Here is a 24683-nt window from a genome sequence, read left to right as displayed (position 1 = left end):
TCTCTCATATGCAGACATTAGATCAAGGGCAAACACAACAAGGGGATTGGACTTTGAGCACATGATAAAAGTGAGAGCACACAAGGGAGGGGTGAGGATAGGTAAGACACCTAAAAAACTAGCTAGCATTTGTTGCCCTCAACGCAGAGAAACTAAAGCAGATACCTTAAAAGCAACTGAGGCCAATAGGAAAAGGGGACCAGGAACTACAGAAAAGCTTAGATCAAAAAGAATTAACCTAGAAGGTAACACACATGCACAGGAAATTAATGTGAGTCAACTCCCTGTTTGGCTATCCTTATCTCAACCACCAAAAACACCTGTTCCTTCCTATTATTGCTTATATTCTCTCTCCAACAAAATTAGAGAAAAGGGCAAAATAGTTTCTGCCGGGTATTGAGGGGGTGGGGGGGAGAGGGAGGTGGTGGAGTGGGTGGTAAGGGAGGGGTTGGAGGCAGGGGGGAGAAATGACCCAAGCCTTGTATGCACATATGAATAATAAAACAATAAAAAAGTCAGGTTGTTACTGTAATGAACAATCATTTCTCTATAGAGAAGGGCCCAGTGGGCATCGAACAGCGCATGTTTTGTGTCATGTTTCTAACATTAGGGGGAAAATACATTAAGTTCCAGTTACAGCAGAGCTAATGACTTTTTTCAAATTTCACACTCACCTTTGAGAAAAAGACACAAATATTTTTTAAATGACACCAATACTATCTAGGTAAATAGTTACATGGATGTGACCATTAATGATTCAGCTGTTTATAAGGAAGGTGTAGACAGTTTCCTGCACTCCCGCCTCAGACCAGAGATTTTTAACTGATTCATGCACTTTGTTCTCTGGCAGTGCTTCCACACCCCCACACCCCCACCATGTGCTCCTTAGAAAAAACAGAGTACATTAATTTATTTGAAATGCTGTAGTATTCATTCACTTATTTTCAAAAGCTGTTATTCTAACACCAAGGTTTCTTAGTAAATTCTCCTCACCTCATATATACATGTGGAATTAAATAAGAACTTGAAATTTGCATTTCTTTACTCATAATATCATCCCTTTTTAAATTTGAATTTTTCTGAAATGAGTTTAGGCCATGAATGAGATAGATGTTCTATTGAATCGCTTCCATAATGAAAGACACATTTTGATAGATTGTGCTTGCAGAATCTCTCTTTGTCCTTCACATTCATTTTACTTAGGGTATAGACAAACATGTAAATGTTTTCATCCAGTGTTGGCTCAGTGACTTTGAAAATATCTGTGTTTATGTACTATTACACAAATGTAGCCCTGGCAATGATATGTGTCCATATAGGTCAATTTGCATATGAAAATTATCTCAATGACTCTGCAGTATTTTTGACCAAAAAAAAAAAAACCTTAGAAAGATTTTTTCCCTTACGATCTGTAGAATCGTTCCAAATGTGCAGAAGATATTGTACCTGTCTATGAGATGTCATCATCTTTTTATAGATACAGGGATGATAAAAAGCTTTACCTTCATCAGAAAAAAGCCCATGGTATAGTGTCCCCATTTTTTGTCACAGAGGCACATGAACACATCATGTATGTAAAGAGTAGAATTCAGTGTGTGACACCGCATGGATTTTGTCAGCCATGTCACTGGAGATGACATAGGCAGAGCCAGCCCCATAGTTGGCAAAAGTTGGCCACTGGTTCATTTCACACCAAACAGAGTATTTGATGCATTTAACCCTAATGGGAGGGGCAGCACGATAAACATGACTAATCCAAAGTCTTGAACACCAGTTTGATCTAACCCATGATGGTATTCAATAAGATTTGGCATGTGAATAAATGTGTCATCAGCAACAGTCATCAAGAATTTGCCATGTGGACAAAGGAGTGTGCCCAATTGAACTGCAGAAGTCTTTTAAGAGTAAGATTGTAGAAAGAATTGCTAAAGTCTTGCTGAATTATATCACCGTACACTTGGACTTTCCAAACCAGTTTTCTTGAAGTTCTCCCTTTAGTGAAGGAGGAGTACCTAAGGCAACCAGCGTTGTGATGCGGGCATTAAGTTAATGCCAAACAAAATTCTAGTTGCCCCACCTTCTTCTAATAGCAGAAAGTCACTCCTAATTCCCAGGAAGAGTCTTTACAAACAGTAGAAGGAGGACATCTTGACCTTCACACTTCTTGTGGTTAATCAAGTATAGTTGGGGAGCTCCCTCTGAGCTGTTGTAAGAGACAGGGTATCAGTCACAAAGTCATAGCTATTTACGAGGTATCTGTAAGAGTAGGACTTCACATTTCTCATAATTGGATTATGAGTCAGACCATAACAACCATCAAGATTAGTATGAAACATGTGGACAATATGTGAAAAAACTGCCCTCTTTGACTCTTCTGTTACTAACCATCATTCCCACATCCACTTGCGTGTGTTTCTTTTTTCAAGATCCATATTAAACGGACTCTTGCTTCTTCAAGAACATAGAATTTTGCATTTTGCACAACTTGCATGTGTAGTCATTTAAAATGGAAAATGATCTTCTTCCATGCATTATTTTCTTTTAATGTCTTTATCTCTGAGATAGCAAAAGAATGGAACACACTATAGAGTGAGGACATTGGCACACAGCATCCTTCTACCCTGGCATTCTTCGTAGAGTTTCACATGTGGACTCTGCTCTTGCTGTTAACATGAACTGCCACTGTGTAGTGCACCACGTGCAGGATGCTGGGAAGCCTTCAGAGATGGTCCAGGTGTAGATCCTCCATCAAAGAATCAGTAAGTGTTTTGCTGCAAGGTGGAAACTGGACCAAGTTCAAGTCTTGCCCCAGATGACCAATCAGAGGTCAGCTTTCCTCCCTGAGGCACAGAGCAAGTCACTGATCTCAAGAACAAAAGCTGCAGATTATACATGACAGGTGAGTCTGGTGGGGTTGCCTTCTTGCAGGGAGCCAGCTGCAGTGGCCAAGTAGGGCAGGCCAAATCGGGACCTGGCCAAGGCAGGGGCACTGCCACAAGAACTTGTGTTAGGTATTTTCCAGTAGGGTCTCACAAACTATTTGTCCACTACTGGATTCATACCATGATACTCTTGATCTCAGCATCCTGAGTAGCTAGGATTACCGGCATTCCCCATTTTCACCAGGCTTCAAGAAGGAACTTGTGGGCAGGTGTTAAGTAGTAGCTGTCAAACCAGCTCCTCAGAGTCTCATCATCCAGGGGGTATTGTGGGTTCTTCTTATCACTACACTGCATTTAATGAGCATGTCAGAATACAGCAAACATTCGGAGGGAAAACAGGTGTTGAACAAATAGCTTATTTTTTCAACTCTTTGAGAAAATCAAGCCATTTTCCCACTTAGGCCAGTGAAGTGACCGTCCCAATATTTCCCAGATGCCAGAAGCAGAGAAACTTCAGTGCAGCCTGTGTCAGGACAGCTGGTGTGAACTCTGTTGTGGTGTCTAGGTGATAGGAATTGTTATGCAGTAGATGGAATCCCAGCCTAGAAATAGAACTTAGAGTCATCCATCCACACACAGGGCATCCGTGTTCTTCTGATGCTTTGCCAAATCATTCCAATGTGTGTCATTGCAGTGTGATAAGATACGAGTGTAAGAGTGTGGTCATCATAAGTGGAGTGATCATTTGGGAAACAGCATTGAGTCAATTTGTTATGAACTGAGTGAGTCTCACCCTTCCAACTAGAAATGTATGTGAGGTGTTTTAGGAGTTGGTGACCTTTGCGGATATGGCTGTGAACTTCACCCTGGACGAGTGGGCTCTTCTGGTTCATGTCCAGAAGAAGCTCTACAAAGATGTGATGCTGGAAACATTCAGGAGCCTGGCTGCTGTAGGAAAAGACATTACCATTCCCTTACTTAGCCACTCAGAGAGCAAGTGTTTCTTTGTTATTGGTGCTGTTGAATCACTTGGATTATGAGAAATAAACATTTTCATGAAAATAGCAGTAGGCAAATGGCTTCATACCATGAGTGCAACAGGTTTAGTAATTTTCCTGTGCTGTTGTAATAATTAATAATGATTTTCCTGTGTCTTCATTTTAGAAGTAGCATTGGAAAAACAAAACACTGAAGATGACTAGAAAAACTTCAGGACAAATCTAAGGTAAATTCAACACACCGTAGACAGCAATGTCTCTTCAGAATTCACATACCATTCACATACACCAATGTGTATGTGTTGGGGGATGTTGAGGCCAAAATTTAATGAAAGTTTAAAAAATGGCTAAGAAGAGCTCAGAAAATAATGGTCACAGGAAGCTAATGGTTCATGGGGAAGGACTAAGCCTCAAAGACACAAGGAGGGAGGAAAAGGAGAATTTTGGTCCAAGTGGAACACAGGATAGAGGGCAACAGTTATCTTTTCTTTTCAGTCCTAATGGGAAGAATCTGCTAAGAAATAAAAGGAAAACTCTTCTTCCATTGCATGATGTAAGAACATGTGATTTCCTGGCATCCAGGAAAATCACCTTAAGAATATTTCTTGGACACAATACTTGGTATGATACACAGCTTGGTAGAGAGTTTTTGGATCTTTACCTTGTTTTTCCCCTTGTATATCAGAATTTTAGGGGATGGGCAGGGTATTTGAGTTTAGCCTAAGATGACCTCAAAATGCTGAAATCACAGGTATGTATCACCACACCTATCAAAACATCCATCTTTATGTGGTTTCTCTCTTTCTACCTTTTTTTAGAAGCCAGAAAGTGGAGACATCACCCAACCAACACCAAACTCAGATATATTTGGCCAATATCTTCTTTCATCACTCAGAAGTTCTCCACTCAACAAACTTCTAGGACATAGAAATCATTCATTGAAATTCATTGCCACAAGGTAATAAGGATGGCCATTTCTTTTTTATTTTATTCATATGTGCATACAATGTTTGAGTCATTTCTCCCCCCTTCCCCCACTCCCTCCTTTAATCCCCCCACCCCCTTTCTCTCCCCCACTACCCCCTCGCTACCAGGCAGAAACTGTTTTGCCCTTATGTCTAATTTTGTTGAAGAGTGAGTATAAGCAATAATAGGAAGGACCAAGGGTTTTTGCTAGTTGAGATAAGGATAGATATACAGGGAGTTGACTCACATTGCTTAAGGATGGCCATTTCAGTACCAGTCTCTAACAAGAGCTCCTCACTTCTGAGTCCTCATGGGAATGGCCAGTGCTGTCTGTACAACTACAAACATTCTATTCAAAGCCTTATGTATGAGGACTCAGGCTATCCCAACAGCTTTTTTTCCCAGGCTCTCGTCAGACATGCCCTCCATGTTTGATTCAGAGTGATAATGGCTTCTCCTGTATTCATATCAAAACCACTCCAGCATCTGCCCATAACCCACTTCCAACACCACTGCCATGTCAGAGTACTTGTCATAACAACCCCTACTTGTCTTTCTTCCATTCAGGTTTTGTCTTAGTCCATATGGTGTGCATGTAAAAGAATACCCTAGCTGGGTATTTTACAAAAAGTAACTTTTGCTGGGAGCGAATCTCAAGTGGCAGAGTATTTAACTAGCAACCGCGAGGACCCAGTTGAAATCACAATACCACAAAACAAACAAACAAACAAAAACACTACAAAGAAAACCCAAGAATTTTCTTTCCTAACAGTTCTGGGACTGGGGAAGTCCAATATCACGCCATCGTCACCTGCTGCCAGTCTTCTTGTTCAGTCCTCACCTCAGAAAAAGCTCATGCAAGAGAACTCGAGTTCACTACCACACTCCCTGTCTTGAACGGTGTTAATACATGAAGTCCAGACCTGATCACCTAAATACTTCCCAGAAGTCCCCACTTCTCAACACCATTTAAAAGATATTAGTGAACAATATAGAATTTTCCTTGAGAAGCAGATTCTGTTGTTACTAAGGCCAAGATGCATTACTCATAAGACCTTTCAGATGGGAAACTTGTGTCTCACATTCATCCTTGTAAATATGGGTTTTGTAATTACTGTTATCTTGTTCTGATATACTGTGTGCAGGTGCATAATGAGAGATGTAGACTAAGACTTTGATAAACAGAAATTATCCATAATAGGATAAAGACTCATTCACAAAGTGCTATGAAGAACGGATGCTTGTGCCACAAGCTTGGGTTATGACACTGTGGGTTTGAGAATTACTGTGACTTGATACTTTGTCATTCTGTACCCAGGCATGTAAATGAGCAATGGAGATTAAGGGGCACAGTCAGTTCTCCCAAGGTGAGAGGTGCCTCATTTACAAGGTGCTTTCCAAGAATAGATGCTTGGGGCACACTCATCCTTCTGAATGGGGCAATTTGAATTTCTATTTCATGTCCACTGATGTACTGGACATGGGGGCAGAGAACAATAGAGAAGTAGCAGTTGAAAAGGGAACATGTTCACAGTGAGGGAAAGATGCATCACACACAGTGTCTGGAGAGTAGACTGACACCTGTGACTCCCCAAATATGAATAAATTCCCCCTTTCAGTTTCACTCAGATAACTGGTTACCATGACAAGAAAAGTAAGTAATACAAAGATATGGTTTAATTAAGTCCCACGAATTAACAAAAATTTCTTCTTCATGACCTTTAAACATTACTTTCTCAAAAATACATACAAATTAAGTCTTTCAGCATACCAGTAAAACATCTAGGCTTCCACATGGACAAACATGGCTCAAAATGAAAGAAGAAAAAAATCCCATACAGCTATTAACTGATCTTGAATAAAAGGACAGAATTATGAACCTCAACATTTCTTCTCAAGGGAGAAAACAAATAGTTCACAGAGTCACTTTAAGAATTAGCCACTAGTGACAGGTGCCAGGGGTTCACAAATGTAATCCTAGCTACTTGGGAGGCTGAGATCAGGGAGGACAAACTTCAAAGCTAGGTCAGGCAAATAGTTTCAGAGAACCCAATTTCAAATAACCATACCAAAATGGACTGGAGGTGTGGCTCGAGTGCTTGCTTTGCAAGCTGGAAGCCCTGAATTCAAACACCCACCCCCCTGCCAGCAACAACAAAAATAGACACACTACAGCTGTCAAAATGGTAGCGTGCCTGTATAGGAATCATGAGGTCCTGAGAAAAACCTAGTACTACACCCCAAAATATCAGACGGTAACAAATGAATACACATAGAGCACTTATAGCAGTTCCTTCAGGTTTTGCAATTTCTACTGCATTAAGAATTCAAGATCTCATAAGATTTGTATTCATAGGATTCTACAGTATGAGAAATTTTCAGTGTTACTAAATTTCCAATCCTGGAATGAATTTGTATAACAAGGGTATGGTTTATGGAGAAAATGAAAAAAATCTTTATTAATTTCTCAGGCATCTCATGACTATAGCTGTGCAGCGAGCCAAAGAATTATAGGATTGTACTAGGGGAAGTGGGGTTTTTAAGAGAAAGCCCTAGAGTGTTGGCAATCTGGGTCTTTCTTGGCTTACTGGCACTTTTCAGATGCTGCATGTTCCCCTAGGCCCCATTTCTCCATTCAGTGATATAAGAAGCATGATGCCCCAAAAGGTAGCTGAAGGAGTGTTATAAATTTTCCAGCATGAAAGAAGGAAGAGAATAAAAATGGAGAATATGAACTTGAATCTTTGGCCAAGGCTGGCTAATAGGATGATTCAGCAATTCCACTAAAGTTATACCAATGGACATTTTCTTTTTGGTAGTACTGGGGTTTGAAGTTAGGAGCACAGGCTTCCTAGGCCAGTGCACTATGACTTGAGCTCCTCCAACTTTGACAGCTGTTTGTTCTAATTGGTATTTTCAAGATAGGGTCTTATAAGCTATTTGCCTGGAACTGGCTTCGAAACTTGAAAGTCCTGATCTCTGCATCCTGAGTAGCTAGGATTTCAGTCATGCATGATAGGCTCCCAGCTGAATGTAATTTTTTCCAAATGATAACTTTGCTTTTGTTTTTGCTTCGAAAGTTTTTTTTTTTTTTTTTGGCAGTGAGAAAAGAGACTGGGTTTATTCCAGACACGGCAGAAGAGCATCACTGAAGTCAGGACCTGTATGGATAGTGAGTTGTAATGCCTGGCATTCACAGAATGATAGTGGGAAATGTCTAACTTTGTTTAACTAAACCTGACTCACTAGATGTTGACAATAACTATCCTCTCAATAAGTATATCGAGGATTATGACTTCCACTTAGTAGATTTACCTGGAGGATTAGAGAGAATATAAATTGAAATAAGTCTGCATTAGATGGGACTCATTGATTCTTTGTAATTATTATTATTTAAATTTTTTATTCATATGTGCATACAATTTTTGGGTCCTTTCTCCCTCTACCCCCACCCCCTCCTTCACACTCCCGCCCCCTACCTCTCGCCCAACCCCCTCGCTATCTGGAAGAAACTGTTTTGCCCTTATCTCTAACTTTGTTGAGGTTAGAGTATAAGCAATAATAGGAAGGACCAAGGGTTTTTGCTAGTTGAGATAAAGATATATAGGGAGTTGACTTGCATTGATTTCCTGTGCGTGTGTGTTACCTTCTAGGTTAATTATTTTTGATCTAACCCTTACTGTAGCTCCTGGTCCCCTTCTCCTATTGGCCTCAGTTGCTTTAAAGTATCTGCTTTAGTTTCTCTGCATTGAGGGCAACAAATGCTATCTAGTTTTTTAGGTGTCTTACCTATCCTCATACCTCTCTTGTGTGCTCTCGCTTTATCATGTGATCAAAGTCCAATTCCCTTGTTGTGTTTGCCTTGATCTAATGTCCGCATATGAGAGAGAACATACAACTTTTGGTCTTTTGGGCCAGGCTAACCTCACTCAGAATGATGTTCTCCAATTCCATCCATTTACCAGCGAATGATAACATTTCATTCTTCTTCATGGCTGCATAAAATTCCATTGTGTATAGATACCACATTTTCTTGATCCATTTGTCAGTAGTGGGGCATCTTGGCTGTTTCCATAACTTGGCTATTGTGAATAGTGCTGCAATAAACATGGGTGTGCAGGTGCCTCTGGAGTAACCTGTGTCAGTCTTTTGGGTATATCCCCAAGAGTGGTATTGCTGGATCATATGGTAGATCAATGTTTACCTTTTAAGTAGCCTGCAAATTTTTTTCCAGAGTGGTTGTACTCGTTTATATTCCTACCAGCAGTGTATGAGGGTTCCTTTTTCCCTGCATCCTCACCAACAACTGTTGTTAGTGGTGTTGCTGATGATGGCTATTCTAACAGGGGTGAGGTGGAATCTTAGTGTGGTTTTAATTTACATTTCCTTTATTGCTAGAGATGGTGAGCATTTTTTCACGTGTTTTTTTTTTTTTTGGCCACTTGAATTTCTTCTTTTGAGAAAGTTCTGTTAGTTCACTTGCCCATTTCTTTATTGGTTCATTAATTTTGGGAGAATTTAGTTTTTTAAGTTCCCTATATATTCTGGTTATCAGTCCTTTGTCTGATGTGTAGCTGGCAAATATTTTCTCTCACTCTGTGGGTGTTCTCTTCAGTTTAGAGACCATTTCTTTTGTTGAGCAGAAGCTTTTTAGTTTTATGAGGTCCCATTTATCTATGCTATCTCTTAGTTGCTGTGCTGCTGAGGTTCCATTGAGAAAGTTCTTACTTATATACCTACTAACTCCAGAGTATTTCCTACACTTTCCTGTACCAACTTTAGAGTTTGGAATCTGATATTGAGATCCTTGATCCATTGGGTTAATATTGGTATAGGGTGATGTACATGGATCTAGCTTGTTTTTTGCAGACTGCTAACCAGTTTTCCCAGCAGTTTTTGTTGAAGAGGCTGTCTTTTCTCCATCATATATTTCTAGCACCTTTGTCAAAGACAAGTTGGTTGTAGTTGTGTGGCTTCATATCTGGATCCACTATTCTGTTCCACTGGTCTTCATGTCTGTTTTTGTGCCAGTACCATGCTGTTTTTATTGTTATTGCTTTGTAATATATTTTGAAGTCAGATATCGTGATACCTCCAGCATTGCTCTTTTGATTGAGTATTGCCTTGGCTATTTGTGGCCTCTTGTGTTTCCATATAAATTTAACAGTAGATTTTTCAACGTCTTTAATGCATGTCATTAGAATTTTGTTGGGAATTGCAATAAACATGTAGAATTCTTTTGGGAGTGTAGACATTTTTACTATGTTGATTCTACCAATCCATGAGCATGGGAGATCTCTCCACTTTCTATAGTCTTCCTCAATCTCTTTCTTCAGAAGTTTATAGTTTTCTTTTTAGAGGTCGTTCACATCTTTTGTTAGTTTTACACCTAGGTATTTGATATTTTTTGAGGCTATTGTAAATGGAATTGTTTTCATGTATTCTTTCTCAGTTTGTTCATTATTAGTATATAGAAATGCTAATGATTTTTCTATGTTGATTTTATATCTTGCTACCTTGCTATAGCTATTGATGCTGTCTAGGAGCTTTTGAGTAGAATTTTTGGGTCTTTGAGGTATAGGATCATATCATCTGCAAATAGGGATAGTTTGACAGTTTCTTTACCTATTTGTATTCCTTTTATTCCTTCTTCTTGCCTAATTGCTCTGGCTAGGAATAGGAGTGGAGATAGTGGGCATCCTTGTCTAGTTCCTGATTTTAGAGGGAATGGTTTCAGTTTTTCTCCATTAAGTGTAATGCTGGCTGTAGGTTTGTCATATATAGCTTTTATAATGTTGAGGTACTTTCCTTCTATTCCTAGTTTTCTTAGAGCTTTTATCATGAAATGGTGTTGGATCTTATCAAAGGCTTTTTCTGCATCTATTGAGATGATCAAGAGGTTTTTGTCTTTGCTTCTGTTAATGTGATTTATTAAGTTTATTGATTTTCGTATGTTGAACCACCCCTGCATTCCTGGGATGAAGCCTTCTTGGTCGTGGTGAATGATCTTTTTAATGTGTTGTTGAATTCGGTTTGCCATTATTTTGTTGAGGATTTTTGCATCAATGTTCATTAAGGAGATTGGCCTATAGTTCTCCTTTTTGGAGGTGTCTTTGCCTGGTTTTGGGATAAGTGTAATACTGGCTTCATAAAATGTGTTAGGCAGTTTTCCTTCGCTTTCTATTTCATGGAACAGTTTAAGGAGGGTTGCTGCCAGTTCTTCTTTAAAGGTCTGATAGAATTCAGCAGAGAATCCATCAGGTCCTGGACTTTTCTTTTTGGGGAGACTCTTGATTGCTGCTTCAATTTCATTTTGTGCTATGGATCTATTCAGTTTATTAATATCCTCTTGGTTCAGTTTTGGATGCTCATATGTATCTCGAAATCTGTCCATTTCTTTAAGATTTTTGAATTTATTTGAATATAGGTTCTTGAAGTAGTCTCTGATGATTTCCTGGACTTGCATGGTGTTTGTTGTTATCTCCCCTTTTGCATTCCTGATTCTACTAATTTGGATTCTTTTCTCTCCTCATTTTAGTCAGGTTTGCTAGGGGTCTGTCATTCTTGTTTATTTTTTCAAAGACCCAACTTTTTCTTTCATTAATTCTTTGTATAGTTTTTTTGGTTTCTATTTCATTGATTTCAGCTCTTGTTATTATTATTTCTCTCCTTCTATTTGTGTTGGGATTTGCTTGTTCTTGTTTTTCTAGGAGTTTGCGATGTATCATAAGGTCATTGATTTGGGATCTTTCAGTCTTTTTAATATATGCACTCATGGCTATAAACTTTCCTCTCAGGACTGCTTTTGAGGTTACCATAAATTCCGGTAGGTTGTGTTTTCATTTTCATTGTCTTCCAGGAACTTTTTAATTTCCTCTTTTATTTCATCAGTAACCCATTGTTCATTAAGCAATGAGTTATGCTGTTTGCATGTTTTTTGTCTTTACTTTTGTTGTTGAGTTCTAGTTTTATTGCATTGTGATCAAATAGAATGCATGGTATAATTTCTGTTTTCTTATATTTGCTGAGGCTTCCTTTGTGCCCTAGGATATGATCTATTTTGGAGAAGGTTCCATAGGCTGCTGAGAAGAATGTATATTGTGTAGAAGTTGGATGAAATGTTCTGTAGATATCAAGTAGGTTCATTTGATCTATTGTATACTTTAGATCTAGGATTTGTTTATTGATTTTTTGTTTGGATGACCTATCTATTGATAATGTGGTGTTAAAGTCTCCCACAACCACTGTGTTGGAGTTAATATATGCTTTTATGTCCTTCAGCATATGTTTGATGAAATTGGGTGCTTGACATTGGGTGCACATAGGTTGATAATTGTTATTTCCTTTTGGTCTATTTCTCCTTTTATTAGTATGGAATGTCCTTTATCTAGTTTGATCAATGTAGGTTTGAAGTCTACTTTGTCAGAGATAAGTATTGCTTCTCCTGCCTGTTTTCGGGGGCCATTGTCTTGGTAAATCTTCTTCCAGCCTTTCATCCTAAGCCTATGCTTATTTCTGTCGGTGAGATGGATCTCCTGTAAGCAACACATTGTTGGATCTTCCTTTTTAATCCATTTCATCAAACGGTGCCTTTCGATGGGAGAATTATGTCCATTAACATTAAGTGTTAGTACTGATAGGGATGTGGTGATTCCTGTCATTTAGTTGTCTTAGCTGTTTGAAGGTTTGATTGTGTGTACCTAAGTTGAGGTTACTCTCTACTTTCTTGCTTTTTCTTTTCCTGTAGTTTCGTGCTGCCTGCCCTTTCACGGTTATGTTGGGTTTCACTTTGAAAGGTTTTGATCTAGGGTGCATTCCTATATGAGGCTAAGGGAAGACTTTGCAACATTTCTTCTATTCAGGATTTCTTGTCATAGTATGCTATTTAATGTTCTTGAATTAACTGTGTTGAGTACAGCCTTTCCCACAGTTTACATTATAGTCAGTTCCTTCCCCAAGGTAGGGTCATGTTTCATAGAGAGTTCATGTGGTAATGGAGCCTTCCCACATCTGTATTTAGGAATTCACCCCAGCCTAAGTTTGCCATGTTTCTGAAAGGAATCAGAACACATGAAGAATTTTCCTCATTGTGTGCATTCACTGTGTTTCTCACCAATGTGTATTTGTTCATGTTTTTGAATGCCATGCAAATAAGACAAGGTTGTCTCACACTGCTTACTGACAGATATTTTATCCACTGTGATTTCATTTATGTGTTTGAAAGCTGCTGTACCAAATGAAAGCTTTGCCACATTGTCACATATATGGGGGCTCTCTTCACAGTGACATCTACATGTGCTTGAAAGTGACTTGAAGACACAAAGGCTTTCCCACAAGACTTACATACACAGGGTTTTCTCCCCATGTGTCAGAAGGGATGTGGAAGAGGAAAAGGTTTTCCCAGAATGCTCACATGCATCGGCTTCTCTCCTGCATGAATTCTTCCATGTCTTTGAAGGCAATCAGAAGGAATAAAGGCTTTCTTCATCGCTTACATACATAGGGTTTCTCTCCATTATGCAGTTTGCATGCCTTCAGAAATAAGTGGAAGAAAAACTTTCCCACACTGCTTTTATTCCCACGGTTTGCAGAGTAGAAGTCCATTCATGTATCTGACCAGAACTGTGATGCCTAAAGTCACCATTACAGTGTTTGTCATGGGGGCTTCTCTTCTGTTAGAGTCATGTCATGCTTCTGAAGGCATTTGGGAGAGCTGCAGGCTGCCCATGTTTCTTATGTTCCTACAACTTCTGTTCATACTCCTATTACTCATGTGGTGAGTGTCCCATGAGAGTTCTGTGGGGGACACTTACTGATGGATGAGTAAAAAGGCCTTTTTCACTCAGGTGGCATTTACATAGTGTTACTCCTGGATTAGTTTTCTGCTTCACAATATTCACTGGAGTCTGCCTATCTTCATTATGTTCAAAGAATTTCTCTGCCACTTCACTTCTGCAAAACGTGAGAACCACATTACTATTTATTTGTTTTTATTTGGTGATACTGGGGTTTGAACTCAGGGCCTTATGCCTCTAGGCAAGTGCTGTACCACGTGAGCCACTCTGCTAGCCCATTTATGGGTTGAGTATTTTTGCCCTGGCTAGCCTGGAATTTCTATCTTCTGTCTGATTTGGTCTGCCTGCTGAGTAACAAGGATTACAGGCCTGAGCAAAAAGTGCCCAGATGAAATGCATTATTGATGTGTTGTTTGTTAATGATTTACCTAAATATTTGTTTGCTTTCTGCTCTGTAAAAATTTTGGAACATGGTAGGATGCCGGGTGGCAAGCCACAGGGCCTGAGTTCAGACACCTACAACTACTTCTCACACACACGCACATACGCAAACAAACACACACATGCACAGAGTCTCTTTCTAAGAACTTTGGTCATTATGAGACTGAATTTCCTGCAACATTTCACATGGGCAGTTATGTTCTAAACAGTGGTATTCATGCATGGTAGTGTAACACTGTCTCTCACCCAGGTATCTGGCAAGCACTGAATGGCTATGTCATATTTAGAAATGTTGCCTGTTTCTGATTCACAGTGCTAGATCACAGGAAGCATGTTGGACTCTGAAGTACTTGCATATTGTACAATGAAGTATATTTCACATAGGTATATCAATCAGTACCAGTCTTCATAGGAATTTATTGTTGTGAGATACACTCCTTATACCCAAAGTCTGAAGAAAACATGCTTCTGAGATTAAATCAATTTAAAGCTGGAAGAATTTCCATCATTTCCTTGTTTTTAAAGTGTCCTATAACACCAAGATTCTGAAGAGACATTGCTGTCTACGGTGTGTTGAATTTACCTTAGATTTGTCCTGAAGTTTTTCTAGTTATCTTCAGTGTTTTGTTTTTCCAATGCTACTTCTAAAATGAAGACTCAGTAAAATCATTATTAATTATTACAACAGCACAGGAAAATTACTAAACCTGTTGTAATGGCTTCAACAGCACCAATAACAAAGAAACACTTGCTCTCTAACAGGAGAGAAGCCCCATGACAAACACTGTAAAGGTGACTTTAGGCATCACAGTTCTGCTCTGCAAACCATGGGAATGAAAGCAGTGTGGGAAAGTTTTTCTTCCACTTATTTCTGAAGGCATGCAAACCGCATAATGGAGAGAAACCCTATGTATGTAAGCGATGAAGAAAGCCTTTACTCCTTCTGATTGCCTTCAAAGACATGGAAGATTTCGTGCAGAAGAGAAGCCGATGCATGTGAGCATTCTGGGAAAACCTTTGCCTCTTCCACATCCCTTCTGACACATGGGGAGAAAACCCTGTGTATGTAAGTTTTGTGGGAAAGCCTTTGTGTCTTCAAGTCACTTTCAAGCACATGTAGATGTCACTGTGAAGAGAGCCCCCATATATGTGACAATGTGGCAAAGCTTTCATTTGGTGCAGCAGCTTTCAAACACATAAATGAAATCACAGTGGATAAAATATCTGTCAGTAAGCAGTGTGAGACAACCTTGTCTTATTTGCATGGCATTCAAAGACATGAACAAATACACATTGGTGAGAAACCCAATCAATGCACACAATGAGGAAAACTCTTCATGTGCTCTGATTCCTTTCACAAACATGACAAACTTAGGCTGGGGTGAATTCCTAAATACAGATGTGGGAAGGTTCCATTACCACATGAACTCTCTATGAAACATGACCCTACCTTGGGGAAGGAACTGACTATAATGTAAACTGTGGGAAAGGCTGTACTCAACACAGTTAATTCAAGAACATTAAATAGCATACTATGACGAGAAATCCTGAATAGAAGAAATGTTGCAAAGTCTTCCCTTAGCCACATATAGGAATGTGCCCTAGATCAAAACCTTTCAAAGTGAAACTATATTACAAAGCAATAACAATAAAAACAGCATGGTACTGGCACAAAAACAGACATGAAGACTAGTGGAACAGAATAGAGGACCCAGATATGAAGCCACACAACTATAACCAACTTGTCTTTGACAAAGGTGCTAAAAATATATGATGGAGAAAAGACAGCCTCTTCAACAAAAACTGCTGGGAAAACTGGTTAGCCATCTGCAAAAAACTGAAACTAGATCCATGTATATCACCCTATACCAATATTAACTCAAAATGGATTAAGGATCTCAATATCAGACTCCAAACACATGAAAAAATGCTCACCATCTCTAACAATAAAAGAAATGCAAATTAAAACCACACTAAGATTCCACCTCACCCCTGTTAGAATAGCCATCATCAGCAACACCACTAACAACAGTTGTTGGTGAGGATGCAGGGAAAAAGGAACCCTCATACACTGCTGGTAGGAATATAAACGAGTACAACCACTCTGGAAAAAAATTTGCAGGCTACTTAAAAGGTAAACATTGATCTACCATATGATCCAGCAATACCACTCTTGGGGATATACCCAAAAGACTGACACAGGTTACTCCAGAGGCACCTGCACACCCATGTTTATTGCAGCACTATTCACAATAGCCAAGTTATGGAAACAGCCAAGATGCCCCACTACTGACAAATGGATCAAGAAAATGTGGTATCTATACACAATGGAATTTTATGCAGCCATGAAGAAGAATGAAATGTTATCATTCGCTGGTAAATGGATGGAATTGGAGAACATCATTCTGAGTGAGGTTAGCCTGGCCCAAAAGACCAAAAGTTGTATGTTCTCTCTCATATGCGGACATTAGATCAAGGCAAACACAACAAGGGAATTGGACTTTGATCACATGATAAAGCGAGAGCACACAAGAGAGGTATGAGGATAGGTAAGACACCTAAAAAACTAGATAGCATTTGTTGCCCTCAATGCAGAGAAACTAAAGCAGATACTTTAAAGCAACTGAGGCCAATAGGAGAAGGGGACCAGGAGCTACAGTAAGGGTTAGATCAAAAATAATTAACCTAGAAGGTAACACACACGCACAGGAAATCAATGCAAGTCAACTCCCTATATATCTTTATCTCAACTAGCAAAAACCCTTGGTCCTTCCTATTATTGCTTATACTCTAACCTCAACAAAGTTAGAGATAAGGGCAAAACAGTTTCTTCCAGATAGCGAGGGGGTTGGGCGAGAGGTAGGGGGCGGGAGTGTGAAGGAGGGGGTGGGGGTAGAGGGAGAAAGGACCCAAAAATTGTATGCACATATGAATAAAAAATTTAAATAATAATAATTACAAAGAATCAATGAGTCCCATCTAATGCAGACTTATTTCAATTTATATTCTCTCTAATCCTCCAGGTAAATCTACTAAGTGGAAGTCATAATCCTCGATATACTTATTGAGAGGATAGTTATTGTCAACATCTAGTGAGTCAGGTTTAGTTAAACAAAGTTAGACATTTCCCACTATCATTCTGTGAATGCCAGGCATTACAACTCACTATCCATACAGGTCCTGACTTCAGTGATGCTCTTCTGCCGTGTCTGGAATAAACCCAGTCTCTTTTCTCACTGCCAAAAAAAAAAAAAAAAACTTTCGAAGCAAAAACAAAAGCAAAGTTATCATTTGGAAAAAATTACATTCAGCTGGGAGCCTATCATGCATGACTGAAATCCTAGCTACTCAGGATGCAGAGATCAGGACTTTCAAGTTTCGAAGCCAGTTCCAGGCAAATAGCTTATAAGACCCTATCTTGAAAATACCAATTAGAACAAACAGCTGTCAAAGTTGGAGGAGCTCAAGTCATAGTGCACTGGCCTAGGAAGCCTGTGCTCCTAACTTCAAACCCCAGTACTACCAAAAAGAAAATGTCCATTGGTATAACTTTAGTGGAATTGCTGAATCATCCTATTAGCCAGCCTTGGCCAAAGATTCAAGTTCATATTCTCCATTTTTATTCTCTTCCTTCTTTCATGCTGGAAAATTTATAACACTCCTTCAGCTACCTTTTGGGGCATCATGCTTCTTATATCACTGAATGGAGAAATGGGGCCTAGGGGAACATGCAGCATCTGAAAAGTGCCAGTAAGCCAAGAAAGACCCAGATTGCCAACACTCTAGGGCTTTCTCTTAAAAACCCCACTTCCCCTAGTACAATCCTATAATTCTTTGGCTCGCTGCACAGCTATAGTCATGAGATGCCTGAGAAATTAATAAAGATTTTTTTCATTTTCTCCATAAACCATACCCTTGTTATACAAATTCATTCCAGGATTGGAAATTTAGTAACACTGAAAATTTCTCATACTGTAGAATCCTATGAATACAAATCTTATGAGATCTTGAATTCTTAATGCAGTAGAAATTGCAAAACCTGAAGGAACTGCTATAAGTGCTCTATGTGTATTCATTTGTTACCGTCTGATATTTTGGGGTGTAGTACTAGGTTTTTCTCAGGACCTCATGATTCCTATACAGGCACGCTACCATTTTGACAGCTGTAGTGTGTCTATTTTTGTTGTTGCTGGCAGGGGGGTGGGTGTTTGAATTCAGGGCTTCCAGCTTGCAAAGCAAGCACTCGAGCCACACCTCCAGTCCATTTTGGTATGGTTATTTGAAATTGGGTTCTCTGAAACTATTTGCCTGACCTAGCTTTGAAGTTTGTCCTCCCTGATCTCAGCCTCCCAAGTAGCTAGGATTACATTTGTGAACCCCTGGCACCTGTCACTAGTGGCTAATTCTTAAAGTGACTCTGTGAACTATTTGTTTTCTCCCTTGAGAAGAAATGTTGAGGTTCATAATTCTGTCCTTTTATTCAAGATCAGTTAATAGCTGTATGGGATTTTTTTCTTCTTTCATTTTGAGCCATGTTTGTCCATGTGGAAGCCTAGATGTTTTACTGGTATGCTGAAAGACTTAATTTGTATGTATTTTTGAGAAAGTAATGTTTAAAGGTCATGAAGAAGAAATTTTTGTTAATTCGTGGGACTTAATTAAACCATATCTTTGTATTACTTACTTTTCTTGTCATGGTAACCAGTTATCTGAGTGAAACTGAAAGGGGGAATTTATTCATATTTGGGGAGTCACAGGTGTCAGTCTACTCTCCAGACACTGTGTGTGATGCATCTTTCCCTCACTGTGAACATGTTCCCTTTTCAACTGCTACTTCTCTATTGTTCTCTGCCCCCATGTCCAGTACATCAGTGGACATGAAATAGAAATTCAAATTGCCCCATTCAGAAGGATGAGTGTGCCCCAAGCATCTATTCTTGGAAAGCACCTTGTAAATGAGGCACCTCTCACCTTGGGAGAACTGACTGTGCCCCTTAATCTCCATTGCTCATTTACATGCCTGGGTACAGAATGACAAAGTATCAAGTCACAGTAATTCTCAAACCCACAGTGTCATAACCCAAGCTTGTGGCACAAGCATCCGTTCTTCATAGCACTTTGTGAATGAGTCTTTATCCTATTATGGATAATTTCTGTTTATCAAAGTCTTAGTCTACATCTCTCATTATGCACCTGCACACAGTATATCAGAACAAGATAACAGTAATTACAAAACCCATATTTACAAGGATGAATGTGAGACACAAGTTTCCCATCTGAAAGGTCTTATGAGTAATGCATCTTGGCCTTAGTAACAACAGAATCTGCTTCTCAAGGAAAATTCTATATTGTTCACTAATATCTTTTAAATGGTGTTGAGAAGTGGGGACTTCTGGGAAGTATTTAGGTGATCAGGTCTGGACTTCATGTATTAACACCGTTCAAGACAGGGAGTGTGGTAGTGAACTCGAGTTCTCTTGCATGAGCTTTTTCTGAGGTGAGGACTGAACAAGAAGACTGGCAGCAGGTGACGATGGCGTGATATTGGACTTCCCCAGTCCCAGAACTGTTAGGAAAGAAAATTCTTGGGTTTTCTTTGTAGTGTTTTTGTTTGTTTGTTTGTTTTGTGGTATTGTGATTTCAACTGGGTCCTCGCGGTTGCTAGTTAAATACTCTGCCACTTGAGATTCGCTCCCAGCAAAAGTTACTTTTTGTAAAATACCCAGCTAGGGTATTCTTTTACATGCACACCATATGGACTAAGACAAAACCTGAATGGAAGAAAGACAAGTAGGGGTTGTTATGACAAGTACTCTGACATGGCAGTGGTGTTGGAAGTGGGTTATGGGCAGATGCTGGAGTGGTTTTGATATGAATACAGGAGAAGCCATTATCACTCTGAATCAAACATGGAGGGCATGTCTGACGAGAGCCTGGGAAAAAAAGCTGTTGGGATAGCCTGAGTCCTCATACATAAGGCTTTGAATAGAATGTTTGTAGTTGTACAGACAGCACTGGCCATTCCCATGAGGACTCAGAAGTGAGGAGCTCTTGTTAGAGACTGGTACTGAAATGGCCATCCTTAAGCAATGTGAGTCAACTCCCTGTATATCTATCCTTATCTCAACTAGCAAAAACCCTTGGTCCTTCCTATTATTGCTTATACTCACTCTTCAACAAAATTAGACATAAGGGCAAAACAGTTTCTGCCTGGTAGCGAGGGGGTAGTGGGGGAGAGAAAGGGGGTGGGGGGATTAAAGGAGGGAGTGGGGGAAGGGGGGAGAAATGACTCAAACATTGTATGCACATATGAATAAAATAAAAAAGAAATGGCCATCCTTATTACCTTGTGGCAATGAATTTCAATGAATGATTTCTATGTCCTAGAAGTTTGTTGAGTGGAGAACTTCTGAGTGATGAAAGAAGATATTGGCCAAATATATCTGAGTTTGGTGTTGGTTGGGTGATGTCTCCACTTTCTGGCTTCTAAAAAAAGGTAGAAAGAGAGAAACCACATAAAGATGGATGTTTTGATAGGTGTGGTGATACATACCTGTGATTTCAGCATTTTGAGGTCATCTTAGGCTAAACTCAAATACCCTGCCCATCCCCTAAAATTCTGATATACAAGGGGAAAAACAAGGTAAAGATCCAAAAACTCTCTACCAAGCTGTGTATCATACCAAGTATTGTGTCCAAGAAATATTCTTAAGGTGATTTTCCTGGATGCCAGGAAATCACATGTTCTTACATCATGCAATGGAAGAAGAGTTTTCCTTTTATTTCTTAGCAGATTCTTCCCATTAGGACTGAAAAGAAAAGATAACTGTTGCCCTCTATCCTGTGTTCCACTTGGACCAAAATTCTCCTTTTCCTCCCTCCTTGTGTCTTTGAGGCTTAGTCCTTCCCCATGAACCATTAGCTTCCTGTGACCATTATTTTCTGAGCTCTTCTTAGCCATTTTTTAAACTTTCATTAAATTTTGGCCTCAACATCCCCCAACACATACACATTGGTGTATGTGAATGGTATGTGAATTCTGAAGAGACATTGCTGTCTACGGTGTGTTGAATTTACCTTAGATTTGTCCTGAAGTTTTTCTAGTCATCTTCAGTGTTTTGTTTTTCCAATGCTACTTCTAAAATGAAGACACAGGAAAATCATTATTAATTATTACAACAGCACAGGAAAATTACTAAACCTGTTGCACTCATGGTATGAAGCCATTTGCCTACTGCTATTTTCATGAAAATGTTTATTTCTCATAATCCAAGTGATTCAACAGCACCAATAACAAAGAAACACTTGCTCTCTGAGTGGCTAAGTAAGGGAATGGTAATGTCTTTTCCTACAGCAGCCAGGCTCCTGAATGTTTCCAGCATCACATCTTTGTAGAGCTTCTTCTGGACATGAACCAGAAGAGCCCACTCGTCCAGGGTGAAGTTCACAGCCATATCCGCAAAGGTCACCAACTCCTAAAACACCTCACATACATTTCTAGTTGGAAGGGTGAGACTCACTCAGTTCATAACAAATTGACTCAATGCTGTTTCCCAAATGATCACTCCACTTATGATGACCACACTCTTACACTCGTATCTTATCACACTGCAATGACACACATTGGAATGATTTGGCAAAGCATCAGAAGAACACGGATGCCCTGTGTGTGGATGGATGACTCTAAGTTCTATTTCTAGGCTGGGATTCCATCTACTGCATAACAATTCCTATCACCTAGACACCACAACAGAGTTCACACCAGCTGTCCTGACACAGGCTGCACTGAAGTTTCTCTGCTTCTGGCATCTGGGAAATATTGGGACGGTCACTTCACTGGCCTAAGTGGGAAAATGGCTTGATTTTCTCAAAGAGTTGAAAAAATAAGCTATTTGTTCAACACCTGTTTTCCCTCCGAATGTTTGCTGTATTCTGACATGCTCATTAAATGCAGTGTAGTGATAAGAAGAACCCACAATACCCCCTGGATGATGAGACTCTGAGGAGCTGGTTTGACAGCTACTACTTAACACCTGCCCACAAGTTCCTTCTTGAAGCCTGGTGAAAATGGGGAATGCCGGTAATCCTAGCTACTCAGGATGCTGAGATCAAGAGTATCATGGTATGAATCCAGTAGTGGACAAATAGTTTGTGAGACCCTACTGGAAAATACCTAACACAAGTTCTTGTGGCAGTGCCCCTGCCTTGGCCAGGTCCCGATTTGGCCTGCCCTACTTGGCCACTGCAGCTGGCTCCCTGCAAGAAGGCAACCCCACCAGACTCACCTGTCATGTATAATCTGCAGCTTTTGTTCTTGAGATCAGTGACTTGCTCTGTGCCTCAGGGAGGAAAGCTGACCTCTGATTGGTCATCTGGGGCAAGACTTGAACTTGGTCCAGTTTCCACCTTGCAGCAAAACACTTACTGATTCTTTGATGGAGGATCTACACCTGGACCATCTCTGAAGGCTTCCCAGCATCCTGCACGTGGTGCACTACACAGTGGCAGTTCATGTTAACAGCAAGAGCAGAGTCCACATGTGAAACTCTACGAAGAATGCCAGGGTAGAAGGATGCTGTGTGCCAATGTCCTCACTCTATAGTGTGTTCCATTCTTTTGCTATCTCAGAGATAAAGACATTAAAAGAAAATAATGCATGGAAGAAGATCATTTTCCATTTTAAATGACTACACATGCAAGTTGTGCAAAATGCAAAATTCTATGTTCTTGAAGAAGCAAGAGTCCGTTTAATATGGATCTTGAAAAAAGAAACACACGCAAGTGGATGTGGGAATGATGGTTAGTAACAGAAGAGTCAAAGAGGGCAGTTTTTTCACATATTGTCCACATGTTTCATACTAATCTTGATGGTTGTTATGGTCTGACTCATAATCCAATTATGAGAAATGTGAAGTCCTACTCTTACAGATACCTCGTAAATAGCTATGACTTTGTGACTGATACCCTGTCTCTTACAACAGCTCAGAGGGAGCTCCCCAACTATACTTGATTAACCACAAGAAGTGTGAAGGTCAAGATGTCCTCCTTCTACTGTTTGTAAAGACTCTTCCTGGGAATTAGGAGTGACTTTCTGCTATTAGAAGAAGGTGGGGCAACTAGAATTTTGTTTGGCATTAACTTAATGCCCGCATCACAACGCTGGTTGCCTTAGGTACTCCTCCTTCACTAAAGGGAGAACTTCAAGAAAACTGGTTTGGAAAGTCCAAGTGTACGGTGATATAATTCAGCAAGACTTTAGCAATTCTTTCTACAATCTTACTCTTAAAAGACTTCTGCAGTTCAATTGGGCACACTCCTTTGTCCACATGGCAAATTCTTGATGACTGTTGCTGATGACACATTTATTCACATGCCAAATCTTATTGAATACCATCATGGGTTAGATCAAACTGGTGTTCAAGACTTTGGATTAGTCATGTTTATCGTGCTGCCCCTCCCATTAGGGTTAAATGCATCAAATACTCTGTTTGGTGTGAAATGAACCAGTGGCCAACTTTTGCCAACTATGGGGCTGGCTCTGCCTATGTCATCTCCAGTGACATGGCTGACAAAATCCATGCGGTGTCACACACTGAATTCTACTCTTTACATACATGATGTGTTCATGTGCCTCTGTGACAAAAAATGGGGACACTATACCATGGGCTTTTTTCTGATGAAGGTAAAGCTTTTTATCATCCCTGTATCTATAAAAAGATGATGACATCTCATAGACAGGTACAATATCTTCTGCACATTTGGAACGATTCTACAGATCGTAAGGGAAAAAATCTTTCTAAGGTTTTTTTTTTTTTGGTCAAAAATACTGCAGAGTCATTGAGATAATTTTCATATGCAAATTGACCTATATGGACACATATCATTGCCAGGGCTACATTTGTGTAATAGTACATAAACACAGATATTTTCAAAGTCACTGAGCCAACACTGGATGAAAACATTTACATGTTTGTCTATACCCTAAGTAAAATGAATGTGAAGGACAAAGAGAGATTCTGCAAGCACAATCTATCAAAATGTGTCTTTCATTATGGAAGCGATTCAATAGAACATCTATCTCATTCATGGCCTAAACTCATTTCAGAAAAATTCAAATTTAAAAAGGGATGATATTATGAGTAAAGAAATGCAAATTTCAAGTTCTTATTTAATTCCACATGTATATATGAGGTGAGGAGAATTTACTAAGAAACCTTGGTGTTAGAATAACAGCTTTTGAAAATAAGTGAATGAATACTACAGCATTTCAAATAAATTAATGTACTCTGTTTTTTCTAAGGAGCACATGGTGGGGGTGTGGGGGTGTGGAAGCACTGCCAGAGAACAAAGTGCATGAATCAGTTAAAAATCTCTGGTCTGAGGCGGGAGTGCAGGAAACTGTCTACACCTTCCTTATAAACAGCTGAATCATTAATGGTCACATCCATGTAACTATTTACCTAGATAGTATTGGTGTCATTTAAAAAATATTTGTGTCTTTTTCTCAAAGGTGAGTGTGAAATTTGAAAAAAGTCATTAGCTCTGCTGTAACTGGAACTTAATGTATTTTCCCCCTAATGTTAGAAACATGACACAAAACA

General features: G+C 39.5%; 2 pseudogenes; one reads left to right on the top strand and one right to left on the bottom strand.

Annotated features, from left to right (window-relative positions):
* Positions 1–1243: 1243 nt before the first annotated feature.
* LOC109680413 (lactosylceramide 1,3-N-acetyl-beta-D-glucosaminyltransferase-like) lies at positions 1244–3110 on the bottom strand (annotated as a pseudogene).
* A 620-nt stretch (positions 3111–3730) lies between these two features.
* LOC109680417 (lactosylceramide 1,3-N-acetyl-beta-D-glucosaminyltransferase-like) lies at positions 3731–24023 on the top strand (annotated as a pseudogene).
* The last annotated feature ends 660 nt before the right edge of the window (positions 24024–24683 follow it).

Source organism: Castor canadensis, chromosome 14 (genome assembly GCF_047511655.1).
Source record: "Castor canadensis chromosome 14, mCasCan1.hap1v2, whole genome shotgun sequence".
Classification (NCBI taxonomy): Eukaryota; Metazoa; Chordata; class Mammalia; order Rodentia; family Castoridae; genus Castor; species Castor canadensis.
Note: the sequence above shows the minus strand (reverse complement) of the source record. Positions and strands in the feature narration are given on the sequence as shown.